The 15,121-nt window shown below is 37.3% G+C and overlaps 1 long non-coding RNA gene and 1 pseudogene across 1 annotated transcript; both read right to left on the reverse strand.

The window, feature by feature from the left end:
* Positions 1 to 688: 688 nt before the first annotated feature.
* On the reverse strand, positions 689 to 6,117 carry LOC117273402 (uncharacterized). Its single transcript, XR_004503408.2, has 3 exons — positions 1,817 to 6,117; positions 1,427 to 1,724; positions 689 to 1,357 (listed from the first exon to the last, which is right to left on the reverse strand). It is a non-coding gene; the product is annotated as an uncharacterized lncRNA (long non-coding RNA).
* Positions 6,118 to 7,158: 1,041 nt separating this feature from the next.
* Positions 7,159 to 11,008, reverse strand: LOC104120228 (purple acid phosphatase 25-like; annotated as a pseudogene).
* Positions 11,009 to 15,121: the final 4,113 nt, after the last annotated feature.

The raw sequence follows: 15,121 nt of genomic DNA on the forward strand, positions 1-15,121 counted from the left end.
GTAGTCTTACTGTGCAGGAAGGTTGTTGCCAAATTATCGTACGAAGATGGCAACGAGTTCAATAGTAAGATGGCTTTATCTTCTTCTTCGATTTTCACTCTGAGGTTGGTGAGCTGTGTGATTAGTCCGTTAAACACATTTAAATATGACAAAAAATTCATACCTTCACCCATGTGTAGGGCGTATAGCTTTTTCTTCAGGTACAATTTATTTGTCAGCATTTTGGACATGTATAGGCTTTCTAACCTTGTCCAAATGCCATGTGCGGTGTCTTCATCAATTATGTTATTTACCACATCATCCGATAAGTGTAACCTGATTGCACTAGCAGCCCTTTCATCCAACTCAGCTAAATCCTCAGCTTTCATGGTATCACGCTTTTTGACATTATCATCTAGTACCTTGTGTAATCCTTGTGGAATGAGCAGATCCCTCATCCTTATTTGTCATGTTGAGAAACCATTATCTCCGTTGAATTTTGCTACCTCGTACTTTACTCTGGACATTTTGTTTTCATCGAATATAATACTACCGACAGTGAATAATACTTTTGTGAGCGAGCAGAACCTATGCTCTGATGCTAGTTGTTGGGAATAAACCCCCACAAAAATAATATTCACGGTAATAAAATCGTAATAATAACATAGCACTGAGATACGGTAATTAACAAGAATAAAAGAGTGACAACGACACCAAAATTTTTACGTGGAAAACCCTTTTGAATAAGGGAAAAACCACGGCCCCGAGATGAGCAACCAGTATCACTATAGCAAGGAATTTTACACTTTATAGGTCCGAGTAAAATACTCCAAAGATCACTACAACACTTAAAAGAAATAACCCTCTTTTGATATTCGCACCTCACTACAATATCGCTCACTCTCTATTTTTCTCACAGACTATTTTCTTGTACCCTGTCTGTGAAATCTCACTCTTTCTTTCTAACTCTCATATATATTTTTCCTCTGAGATTGGTGTATAAAATGAGAACTGAAGCTCTCCTTATATAGAGGGGATGGCTGCCCCAATTAACTAATCGGAAGATTGAATCTCACTTTACAACTTGGACAATACAATCTGCAGTGCAGATTGGTTCAATTCCCTTTCTTTTCTTTTTTTTTCTATTAATGGGTGTGGACCCCGTCGTGATAAACTTGATTCATTCTGGAGATGGTAAGATCACCTCACTGTAAATCATTGAAACTATTGTTGCCATAATAGGCCGATCATCTGGATGATCTTGGACATATGGGAGGCCAATATTTAGACATCTACTAACTTGCATTTGATTGTATGAGTTACCCAATGTTGGATGTAAAAACTCGATTGCCTTTCCCTCATTCCACAACTGCCATGCCTGTGAAATTTTCTTACATGTAAGTAGGAAAAGATAAAGCAGATAATTTTCTTTTGTTAGTATGCTTACATGGCCTGAAAGATCCTTCATAGCGATAAAAGATGGTGTTCCTTTTGCTGCTTAAAATCTCTAATAGCAGGATACTAAAGCTGAAGAATCAATATCAAAGAACAAACCAAAAATGAAAGAGTCCAAGCTTTTGTTGGGCTACCAGCAACTTCTCCTCCCCTTGGATGCAAAATCCTAGTAACCTGACCAGGTTTTGATGTTGGAGTTCAGAAATTAATATGACTTCATTCTTAAACTCCTCTATGCCTTGTCGTGAAAGTCTTTTAACAGCAATCTCTTGTCCATCTGGTAAGTTTCCCTAATATGCATAATATAATTTGCCACAGTAACATTACTGAAGAGAAACGCTGGTTTAGCTATGTTACTTTGAAACTGAATAACATGTCATACCTTGTAAACTGGACCAAATCCTCCTTGTCCAAGTTTATTTGCATTGGAGAAGCGATCCATAGCAGCTTCTATTGTATGCAAGTTGAAAAATGGAACATCTGGATTTTTTCCATTCCCAACAAGGTACCTGCTACAGAATCTAACGAAATTATCATTCTTTTTCTCCTCTTTGTCATGTCTTTAAAGCCTTTCCCACATCCTGAAGTGCACTCTTCCAAGACCTTAAGTATGTTTTTTCGCTTGTTATGTTATTCAGTCCCAACTTCATTTGAGGCAAATAAGTGTCCGATAAATGATTGAAACTCCCCCACAATCAGTGGCGGAGCCACATTGACATCCATTCGCCGGAAAATTACACTATTTTGCTAGATAATATTTTTTTATTTTATGTATATTTACTAGACGTTGACTCCCCTTAACTTTTCGATGTATCTAATTATTTATATTTTAACACCTCTTGATGAAAATTCTGGATCCGCCACTGCCCACAATACTACCCCATTCAATTTGTTCTCCATAAGAACAAGATTTCCTGAATCATGAAGCACTGCACCAGTGTGATTGGATGTGAAGGCAACTTCAGTGGACCAAATTACTTTGGTTTTATTACCACCAACAATGACCAAATTACCATCATTTCCGATCATAAGAACTCCAGATGTATCATTCAGAGGAGTTCCAGCATTTGCTACCCATACAACCTTTTCGGCTGGGAGTTCCTCGTAGCATATTCCAACATATCGTGCATCTGATTCATTAAAACTAAAGAAGCCAAGTTCAAAGATACCTCCTGCTGATACGATAGTTTGATCATCTTGAAGTTGTTGATGTTCAGATATCTTATCCAATGCCAAACATAGCATTAAGTTTACTGAGAATAGTAGCAGACAGAGAATTGCAGAAACCATCTGTAACAAGATGCTACCTCTATTGTCCCATAAGTACACCTCTATTATGATTTCATATTTCGATGTTATTCAATTTTAGATATGATTTCATTAAAATATAAAGCAAGTGCTTCAAAATTTTATATTTTACTCTTTAATTGATTATGTCAACATGCATGTCTTCTGACTTTGAAATGTACTTATTTGTGGTAAGCGCGGTCAGAATGTTCTAAAACATACTATTTCGTGTTAATGTGCACTACTAACTGAAACTACAGACCCAGTATTATCCCACACCGTGGGGTCTGGAAAAAGTATTGTGTACGCAGACCTTACCCTACCTTGTGAGGATAGAGAGGTTGTTTCCAATAGACCCTCGGCTCCGGAAAGTATAAGAACCATATTAATGAAAATATAGGCAAGAAGGAACAATATCAAAAAGCCATATAAAAGCAGGATAAAACAACAAGATAGTAAGGTGGGCAACAATGAAAGAAAATAACAGAAGCCTACTACCAACAGAAAGCGAGACTGCGTGCCCATACTATTATTATGAACACTCTAGACTACCTACTCTACTACCCTAATTTTCGACCTCTATACCTTCCTATCAAGGGTCATGTCCTTGGTCAGCTGAAGTTTCGCAATGTCTTGCCTAATCACGTCTCTTTACCTTTTTTTTGGTCTACCTCTACCTCTCCGTAGGCCCTCCAATGTCAACCTCTCACACCTCCTTACCGGGGCGTCTGTGCTCCTCCTCCTCGCATGACCAAACCACCTAAGTCGCGTTTCCCGCATCTTATCCTCAATAGGGGCCACACCCACTTTATCGCGAATAACCTCATTTCTGATCCTATCTAACCTGGTGTGCCCCACATCCATCTCAACATCCTCATCTTTATTACCTTCATCTTCTGAACATGAGAGATCTTGACTGGCCAATACTCAGCCCCATACAACATCGTTGGTCTGACCACCACTCTATAGAACTTACCCTTAAGTTTCGGTGGCACCTTCTTGTCACACAAAACACCGGAAGCGAGTCACTATTTCATCCATCCCGCCCCAATACGATGTGTGATATTTCATCAATCTCCACATCCCCCTAAATAATAGACCCAAGGTAGTTAAAACTCCCTCTCCTAGGGATGACCTGCGAGTCTGACCTCTCCTTGCCCTCCTTGAGTTTCGCCACTGAACTTATACTCCAAATATTCTGTCTTGGTCCTGCTCAACTTGAAACCTTTAGATTCCAAGGTCTTCCTCCATAACTCTAATTACGCATTCACACCGTCTCACGTCTCGTCAAACAATACAATATCATCTGCAAATAACATGCACCACGACACCTCCCCTTTGATGTGGCGCATCAGTACGTCTATCACCAGAGCAAACAAAAAAAGGCTGAGTGCCGACCCCTGATGCAACCACATCATAACCGGAAAATGGTTCGAGTCCCAACCTACCGTCCTCACTCGGGTTTTTATTCTATCATACATGTCCTTAATAAACCTAACGTAGGCAACATGTATACCTCTAGCTTCCAAACATCTCCATAAAATTTTCTCGGATCTTTATCGTACGCCTTTTCTAAGTTGATGAACACCATATGCAAGTTATTCTTTCTCTCCCCATACTGCTCCATCAATCTCCTAAAAATATGGATGGCTTCTGTAGTCAAACTTCCCGTCATAAACTCAAACTGGTTCTTGGAAAGAGACACACTCCTCCTCATCCTTAGCTCTACCATTCTCTCCTAGACTTTCATAGTATGGCTAAGCAACTTGATACCCCGATAGTTATTGCAGTTTTGGATATCACTCTTGTTCTTTTATACAGGAACTATCGTGCTCCACCTCCACTCTTCGGGCATCTTCTTCGTTCTAAAAATGACATTAAATATCTTGGTGAGCCACTCCAAGCCTGCCTTACCCGCACTCTTCCAAAACTCCACCGGGATTTCATCCATCCCGGTCGCTTTGCCCCTGCTCATCTTACGCATAGCCCCCTTAACTTCATCAACTCTAATCCGTCTATAATACCCAAAGTCATAATGACTCCCAGATAGTTCCAAATCACCTAGTACAATGCTCATGTCCCCCTCCTCGTTCAAGAGACTATTGAAGTAGGTCTGCCATCTTCGAAGGATAAGCCCATCATCCAACATAACTCTACTTTCTTCGTCCTTGATGCACTTTACTTGGTCCAAGTCACGCGCCTTCCTTTCTTGCGCCTTGGCTAACCTGAATAACCTCTTATCCCCACCTCGGCCCTCGAGTTCCTCATACAAACGATTAAAAGCTGCAGCTTTGGCCGCCATAACTGCTAGCTTTGCCTCTTTCTTAGCCAACTTATAATGCTCTCTACTCGCTCTCTTCTCCTCTTCATCTACACTTTCCACTAGCTTCAGATACGCTGCTTTCTTGGTTTTCACTTTTCCTTGCACCTCTCCATTCCACCATCAGTCTCCCTTGTGATCACCAGAGTAACCCTTTGAGACCCCCTAATACCTCTCTCGCGGCTTCCCTAATGCACTGCACAGTCATGGTCCACATAGCGCTTGCATCCCCACTACTCCCCCAAGTCCCCATAGTCACTAGCTTGACCCCTGATTCCTGCGCTTTAGCTTCCGTCAAGGCTCCCCACTTGATCCTATGTTGACTATATATTGCCCTCTTCCTTCTCTTCCTCGTGATCTCAAGGTCCATGACCAGGAGCCTTTGAAGGGTCGAGATGTTCTCACTCGGGATGATCTTGCAATCCGTGCAAAATCCTCTATCGGACTTCCTGCAGAGTAAATAATCAATCTGAGTCTCGGCCACCGAACTCCGGAAGGTTACCAAGTTCTCCCTCTTCTTCGGGAAACTCGAGTTTGCTATCACCAAATCAATTGCTCTAGCAACTCCCAGTAGAGACGTTCCTCCTCCGATCTATCTCCAAAATTAAAGCCACCATGCACATCATCATACCCCCAGACGACGCTCCAATGTGGTTGTTGAAATCTCCTCCTATAAAAAGCTTCTCGGTATGTGGGATACCACACACCATCTCATCCAAATTCTCCCAGAACCGCCTCTTGACTTCCTCATCCAAGCATGCTTGGGGTGCGTACGCACTGATTATGTTCAAAGTAAAACCTCCAACAACTAGCTTAATAATCATCAGCCTGTCATTCACCCTCCTAACCTCTACCACTAGTTCACGGAGGTCCTTATCAACCACTATACCTACCCCGTTCCTGCCCCCCACCCTCGCAGAATACCAAAGTTTGAAACTGCCCACATCTCGCGCCTTATCTCCTGCCCACCTAGTCTCCTCTACACAAGCTATACTAATCTTCCTTTTTTCGAGAATCTTCGCTAACTCTACAGATTTTCCAGTCAAAGTTCCTATGTTCCAAGACCCTACTCTCAGTCTAGTAGCTCCCTTAGCCCTCTTACCCTCCTTACCCCCTCCCCCCACGCTGACACCCCCGAGGACAAGACCTTACCCTACCATCGTTCACCAAATCCATTTATAATCTAGGAGTCACTACGCAAGCACTATCCCGAAATCAAGCGACAAAAATAACATGAACTATCGAAATATAATCTACCACTAAAGGTCGTAAAACAAGTGAAGAAATAAAACAAAGGAACTAACGGGAACTATAATCTACAACTAAAGGTCAGAAAAGCAGGTAAATAAATAAAACAAAGGCACTAAAGGAACTATAATCTCCAACTAAGGGATAGAAAGACAGATGAAGAAATACAATACAAGAGCTAAAGGGGGCTATAATCTACAATTAAAGGTCACAAAAAAAATGTGCAGAACTAGAACAGAACTACTAAGGGATATTTGAAATAATGATTCACAATAAATATGTAAACAGGTTGATAACAATATAAAAGTTATCACTAATGTAATTAATTTTGACAATGGTAGGGAAATTACTAACTAAAGATTCAAGAACAAAATAGGCAGGCAAGGAGATATAATTACGCTAAGTATATCAAACTATTAAAATATTCACACAAGAGCGGAACAATAGAATCTGGATTGCAGCTCTTGAAGTTAACAGAACTTTGGCCGGTGGTGATAGGTTGCGACGAGCTGAAGCAATACTCTATGTATTCCTTGTTCAAATAGGAAGGAGAAACTTCGAATATTTTTGTGCTTTCTCTGAAATTTAGACCAACTGAGAAATTTTTTCCCAATGTGATTGAAAAAGTTTCTGAGACGAAAATTGAAATTGATTGCTATGAATCAGAGGAACCCACGTCTTCGATTCTGAGCGAGTTGCAGTACTTTGTTGTATTGTACCTTCTGTACCGGTAGCCGCACCGACGGGAAAGTATTTGTCGTAATTAGACCAAAGACGTTGGTACGATTTGGCAATACTTGCAACTTTACCTCTGACAATGGAACAACTGGATTTCGCCGGAGAAAGGAATGGACGGCGATTGGTTCGCCGGAGAAAGAGAAGGAAAGAAGCAAGATCACGTCTTTCGCCGTCAAAGAAAAGCCGAGTTACCAACTCTATTTCTGGTTAAAAATTATCACAATTTCCAAGATGAAGAGGCTTAATTATGATTTAGCGTTTGAGATATTTCACAATTCGCCGGAAAAACCTGTGGTGTGGCAGAACTCAATTACGCCGGAGAAAAACTGCCGATGAAAAAGGGGCAGCAAGTAGTATCAACTTTGCCGGAGAAGACGAGCGGAATTTGTAATGAATATGTCAAAACCTTAGATGAAAATCTGACAGTGACCCACTACTAACTGAAACTGTGTAAAAAAAATCTGTTTGACATATTGGAAGAGAAGACAATCCATGAAGTTAAATGTCCATTTGTCCAGTTAAATGGAGGAAGTCTTAGGATAAACTCAATACTGCTATTGACAATGGTTTTTAATCACAACCACTGTTTAAGGTACCTAATCGTAGATATTATCATTAAAATGAAGCTTAAAATAAACAGTTAACAAAAAAACCTGATGAACAAATCTAAGAGAACACATGGTTTCTATGAAAATAAGTAGTGCACTGTCTACCAAATATATTCTTTTCAGATCATAGAGCTGTTCTCCTTTTTAGGATAATAGTATCTATTGTAAATCCATAAAGAATCTGCTGCAACAGGTTCACTGTCTTGGTTGCGATGCCAAGTGTAATAGGCATGAGTCCTGTTCTTAATTTCAAGAATTACATGACCAAAACTTGCTTCACGATAAGCTGAGTAGCTCGGTTGTGGTTCTGAAAAACTGCACAAATAAAACCAGCAGACTCCCATTAGAAATCTTCGCATTTCATCAAATAAAAAATGAGATAAGAATAAAAAAAGAAGTCTAATTGTTATGTATAAAGGCGTGGAAGGATCTTCAATTGTAGTACTCATTCCATTTGTGATATTATACTTAACATTTGATACTCGCTCCTAGGAAAATGTCCATGTAATATAAACCAATCAACACTTATTCTAGTTGATGATCTTTTTCAAAAACTGTTTTGAGGATGAAAGTTATAACTACTAATAAGATGGAAAGGAGAGGCATACCGAGCATTCATAAGAATGAAACGTGTCCAGCAAACACCATGTCAACTTTGTTCTGAACAAACCAAGACTCAAACATCACTCTCATGCTTTCACCTTCCATGTAATGGTAGTTATTACTATTGTACCACGGAGAGTGAAGCAGAACCTTTGGAAATTCTTGCCCAAGCCAACTATATTGTGGAGTGTATTTACCTGAGTGCAACATTATATTAGGTCAGTTACTACACAAACTGAGAGTAATAGCAACAAATGGTCAAAAAGTGAAGTTGCTTAGTACTTACCATAGGCTGAATAAGACGATAGGACTATTATATAAGCGGATGCACGTTTGATGGAATACCAAAGAGGAGATGTACTCTTAGATGCCTTGTATGGTACATGAAACCTATGCATGTATGGCTTGAATGGGATATTTTCACCCTAACACACACACACACACAAAAGCACTCGACGAAAATGTTAGGAGTTCTTGTTTATGCACTATTATTAACACATTGAATTATAAATGTAGAGAAGCATTACAATCTCAGGAAAGAAATCAAGTTCATGATTGCCAGCTTCTGTAATCCAGGGGTGATAGGCAGCACTCTTCTCAATAAACCGGCCAAATATATCCCATCTCCCATTGTCATGTAAAGGGTAATGATCAACATATGATAGATCACCCACAAACAGCATAGCTTGACCTTTCGGGTTAGACAAATAATGCTCCAACGTTTGATTTGAGTCAAAGGTTTGCCCCAAATCTCCTGCATTTAGGTTATTTCACATTGTTTTACCACAAAAGAAAGAGACAAACAGAGACGCGCTAATCTACAAATCCAGAATATCAGAATTTAAACTTAATGAGTTCAACCTTTAAAGATCTTTAACACTGAACTGGATTTTGTTTAACCTATTGTTCTGAGGTTACATTCAACCCAGTTTAGTACTAACCGATAATGCCAACGTGTAAGGAACATCTGGTCCAACTTTTGGCGAAGTTGTGAAGGAGAATCTCCGGCTAGAATTGTTTTCTCCCAGTTGATAAATATATGTCACATTATACTGCATTTTGACAAAAAAAAGTAAAACCAAACTATCTCAAAGTATCAAAAACAGCGAAGACATAAACACATTGTTACTATAAAAATTCGAAGTATATATACCTTTAGTCGTTTGATTGTGGCATGATAAATATAACCTGAAGTGTAGTTATAGTATTTATAAGACGTAATCTTAGCACGAGCTTTATGTTTGTGATGATGCTTAGCCCCTGCTTTCCAATAGGTCACCAATATAATTTTGACTTGCTCTCTAATGGAGTTATCTATGAAACAATCACACTTCGTCCTACACGATCTCCTTTTGTTATATGTACCTGCATTTTCCATCCAATCAAATTTCAATGTATGCAAAAAAACTATACTATATTATTACTTAATCATCTTGTGACAATGACTCTTTAGCCGAGGGTCTATCGAAAACAGCCTCTCCAACTCCACATGATAGGGATAAGATCTGTGAAAAAATGGGCAAATTTATAGCCCTAGTCATGGTGCATGTGAACCCATAGTCTCTCCGGTAAATTAAGTATTTTATGTACTCCCTCCGTTCAGTTTTAGTTTTTTACTTTTGACTTTACATTCCCTTTAAAAAAATAAATAAATGAAGTACTCCCTCCGTTTTGATTTATGTGAACCTATTTCCTTTTTAGTTCGTGCCAAAAAGAATGACATCTTTCCTTATTTGGAAACAATTTACCTTTATGCAATGATTTATAGCCACAGAAAATATATGTACTTCATTTTACACCACAAGTTCAAAAGTCTTCTCTCTTTTCTTAAACTCTGTGCCCAATCAAATGGGTTCACATAAATTGAAACGGAGGGAGTATGTATTTTATAATTTTACCCATAATAATGATAGCATTTCCAAAAGTCTTCGGAAATAATCTGGGGAATGAGTAGTTAATGATAAGGGTAAAACCGAAAAAAAAAATTATCTTTCTCTTGATTTAGTATAGTGGACAAGTAACAACAACAACAACATACCCAGTATTATCCCACACCGTGGGGTATGGGGAGAGTAGTATATACGCAGACCTTACCCCTACTTTGTGAGGATAGAGAGGTTGTTTACAATAGACCCTCGGCTCAAGTAAAAGTGGACAAGTAAAAGTGAAAATATATTTTTAGTATAGTGGACAAGTAAAGTGAACGGAGGGAGTCTAATATTACCTTTTGTGCACTTGGTTGAGCACTAGGTTATTTACCCAGAGGAACATGGATCAATTTCACTTAATATTTGTTTTTACTTTTCTTAGTGATGCACTCATGTTTAAGAAATCCTAGATCGTCTTTGTGTGAGAATACACCGGATATATTGTTATTGTATCTTATGACAATGAAATTGATTGTTTGGGATCCTTCCACCCCTTAAATGGAAGTCTTGGAAGGAGAATTTTACCCATTTTGCGGATTCTACTAGATGTGAACTTGAATTAGTCCGGAGCATTTTACCCCTTTAGTGGACTTCACTAGATGTAAACTCGAATTAGTGGGGTCAGTAAGTTTTGAATATAAAATGTAAGGAAAAATATTAATTGGTGACAAGAAATTGACAAGTTGAACATGCTCGGGTGAATTATAGCCAGGAGATGGAGGAAAATATTCTTTTGGCATGTCAATAGAGGGTTCGGGTTTTCTGATATAACTGCTTGTTACACCTCCATTGCAAAACTCAAAAACTTGAAGCAATAAGAAAAAGATGGTTACGAGATTCATTGTTATAATACTAAAGTGTTATGTTTTTGCTTAACCAATAAAGAATATATATATATATATATATATATATATATATATATATATATATTTCAACTAGCATTATATATAGTGACCAGAAAATGAGCTACTTTTGAGTATTTTCCTCGGGTTCAGTTTGTAGGATTGCATATAGATATTCGTAACATGCAGCGGAAGACAATAATAATCCTAGGCAGAACTTTTCGTGTTTAAAATTTATTTACATGTCAAAGATCGGATCTAAGAAGTATCTGGTGAAGGGAGTCTCGTTTCAAAAATCCTTTGATAGTGCGAAGACTTTATGCGTATCCACACCGAGACCGATCCTTGCTATCAACTCTTTGATCAATGAAACCGACGAACAAATTGAACAAAATATTCTGCTGAAATGTTTCTCAAAAATCTCAACTCAAAGGTAGAAGAACAAGAAACACTTTTCTTGTAATTGTATTTTCTCTCTTGGCTTTGTATTGCACTTTGTAATGACCCAAAATGTCATCTTTATATTTAATAAGTAATTCTGTGTTCTAAGACCTCGAAAAGTACTATTTATTATTTCTCGAGTTGCGTGCGCATTCCGTAAAATTTTCCGAAAAGTTTTTTATGTAAAAAATGGATTAAAATATGAAATACAGCCTTAAAACTCAAGTGAGTTGACTTTGGTCAACATTTTAAGAAAACGGACCCGGGCCAGTATTTTGACAGTTCTGGTAGCTCCGTATCGTGATTTGGGACTTGGGCGTATGCTCGCAATTAAATTTGGAGGTCCCTACCTCAAGTTATGACCATTTAGCGAAAACTAGTAATTTAAAGGCTAAAGATTTCCAAGTTTGACCACAGGGTTGACTTTTTGATATCGGAGCCGGAATCTAATTTTAGAAATTTGAATAGCTCTGTTATGTCATTTATGACTTGTGTGCCAAATTTGAAGTCATTCCGGATTCATTTAATATGTTTTGGGTTGTTTGACGTGATATGAGACCCCGAGTAAGCCCGTATTATATTATGGGACTTGTTGGTATATTCGTACGGGGTCCCAAGTACCCCGAGAGTGATAAGGATTGAAATCGGATCAAGAAATGGACTTAAGGAAAAAATCTGAAATTTCGCCTTCTCGTATAATCGCACCTGCGAAATTTTGACCGCAGAAGCGAGCCATGCCTCGCAGAAGCGGATGGGCTGTCGCAGAAGCGCGACCACAGAAGTGGCCAACGTCGCAGAAGCGAGAAAGGGGGAAGGGGCAGCCTTGCGCAGAAGCGGACTCCTCTTCGTAGAAGCGAGTCCGCAGATGCGTAAATTTTGTTCGCAGGTGCGGAAAAGACTGGGCAGAGCCCTTAAATTCGGAAGTCGCCATTTTTACTCATTTTGATCATTTTGGCTCGGTAAGGCGAATGTTTGGGCGATTTTCACGGGTAAATATTGGGGTAAGTATTCCTTATCCTATATTGATTATATTTTATGATTCCATACTCATTTATATCATGAATCTGTGAATTTATGGAAGAAAAAAAAATCAGATTTTTATAAAATCTTCCAAAAATAAAAATTTAAGATTTGAAGGTCCATTTGATATTGGAATTGGATAATTTTTGTATGGTTGAACTCGTAGCGGAATGGATGATCGGATTTAGCGGGGTTTTCGGGATTTGAGATGTGGGTCCCACTATCGAATATTTAAATGAATTTCGGATTTTTATCCGGAAAATTATTAAATTCATATGGAATTAATTCCTATGATTCGTATTGAATATATCGAATTGTTTATAAATAGATTTGAAGCTTTTGGAGACAAATTTAAAAGGAAAAGCTTTGGTCGAGTAATTGATTGGAATTTGCAAAGCGAGGTAAGTGTCGTGGTTAACCTTGACTTGAGGAAATAGAAACCTTAAATTATTTTTTATGTGAAATGCATGTGAACGACGTATAGGCGAGGTGACGAGTATCTATACGTCGTCAAATTAATTGTTTGCATATTTACTTGAAAAATTATAAATTATTTTAAATCATGAATTAATTGTTATAATTATTGTTTTTCTCCTATTCTTTGTCAAATATTAATTCTTGAATTCCTGCATTAATTGTTACATCTTATTTGAATTATGTGTATTAATTGCTACTTGACATTTAACATATTAAATATTAAACTGCCTATTTTCTCCCTGATTTTCATAATAAATTGCTATTTGTCATTGTTTGTTTCATAATTAAATCATAATTATTCTATGCTTGTTGTCTTAAAATTTTATATTAATTGTAGCATTTATTGGGGTAATTTCTTTTATAAGAATTGGTAAATGAATATATTGGGGGATCGGGTTGCACGCCGTAAGAGACTTATTAAAAAGTCCATATACGTAACAGAATTGATTGAAATGAATATATTGGGGGATCAGGTTGCACGCCGCAACAGACTTATTAAAAAGTCCATATACATAATAGAATTGATCGAAATGAATATATTGGGGGATCGGGTTGCATGCCGCAACATACTTATTAAAAAGTCCATATACGTAATAGAATTGATTGAAATGAATATATTGGGGGATCGGGTTGCACGCCATAACAAACTTATTAAAAAGTCCATATACGTAACAGAATTGATTGAAATGAATATATTGGGGGATCGGGTTGCACGCCGCAACATACTTATTAAAATGTTCATATACGTAATAGAATTGATTGAAATAAATATATTAGGGTAAAAAGTCCATATTGCAGGATCAGGTTGCACGCCGCAACAGACTTGTTAAAAGTCTATATATATATACTTGACTAAAATAAATATATTGGAGGATTGAATATGAATATATTGTGGAAGCGGTTTGCACGCTGCAACGGAAATTGGTTAAAATAATAATGAGTTATGACTGATGAGTTGACTTCAATTATTATAAATGAGTTATCTGATTTATTTATATTATTTGTTGTTGTTACTAATATTGCGTACAAGTTAATGTAAGTGACCCGCCTTAGTCTCGTCACTACTTTGTTGAGGTTAGGCTCAGCACTTACCAGTACATGGGGTCGGTTGTACTCATACTACACCCTGCACTTCTTGTGCAGATTTCGGAGTTGGTCCCAATGGCGTACCATAGACTTGCTCGGATTTCAGCTACTAGAGGAGACTTGAAGTATAACTACACGGCGTCCGCAGTTCCGAAGTCCCCGTCTACTTTACTTTAGCTGTGTGTTTGTTTCCAAACAGCTTTATTTTATTCAGACCTTTATCTGTATTATTCTAGAAGCTCGTGCACTCGTGACACCAATTCTGGGATAGTATTTAGACACCATTATTTTTATAGATTATTCATTATATTTCAGACCTTACTTTCGCATTTATTTCTTTGTTAATAATAAATTTAAAAATTATTTTAAAAATGGCTAATATTATTCTAACGATGGTTTGTCAAGCAAGTGAAATGTTAGGCGCCATAACGATCTGAAAGTGGAAATTTCGGATCGTGACACATTTTCACTTTCACAAAGTGAATTTTTTTCTGAAAACATAATGCGATAAATTTTCTCCATCATCCTTTATATAACATCACTTATAAATCCTTTTTCTATTTGGTTGAAGTAATAATTACTTAGGGTAAAAATTTATTCCAAAATAAACTCCATGGAATTTTGTATATGGAAAAATCGAAATTCCCATTCCTTGGTAACGTGACTTCATGCCGATCCCGAGAAAGCTTTTATAGAGTCTGCATATCAAATTCTAATTTGGATTCTAGTTATAAACTTTATATTAATATTTTATATAATATCAATCCCATTCGTAATGGGTTTGAATTAGTCTCACGTCCTTTTGGACTTTTGTGTCAATCCAATTCTATATTGGATTTACCAAATAAGCTTTCATTAATATATTATATGCATACATTGTACAAATAAATATTATTTATATATATCATATATATATTTCAACTAAGAGATAATTTAATTTTCTATTAAAAATAGAAAACTTCAATTCGTTCACAATATTAATTATATCCTCTGTGCAAGCAAAGAATATAATAATATTTTATTTGGACTAATAATTTAAATTTATTTGACTAATTAAATTCTTTAATTTAATTATCAAATAATAAAGTA

This window comes from Nicotiana tomentosiformis, chromosome 7, assembly GCF_000390325.3.
Source record: "Nicotiana tomentosiformis chromosome 7, ASM39032v3, whole genome shotgun sequence".
In the NCBI taxonomy this organism is placed as follows: Eukaryota; Viridiplantae; Streptophyta; class Magnoliopsida; order Solanales; family Solanaceae; genus Nicotiana; species Nicotiana tomentosiformis.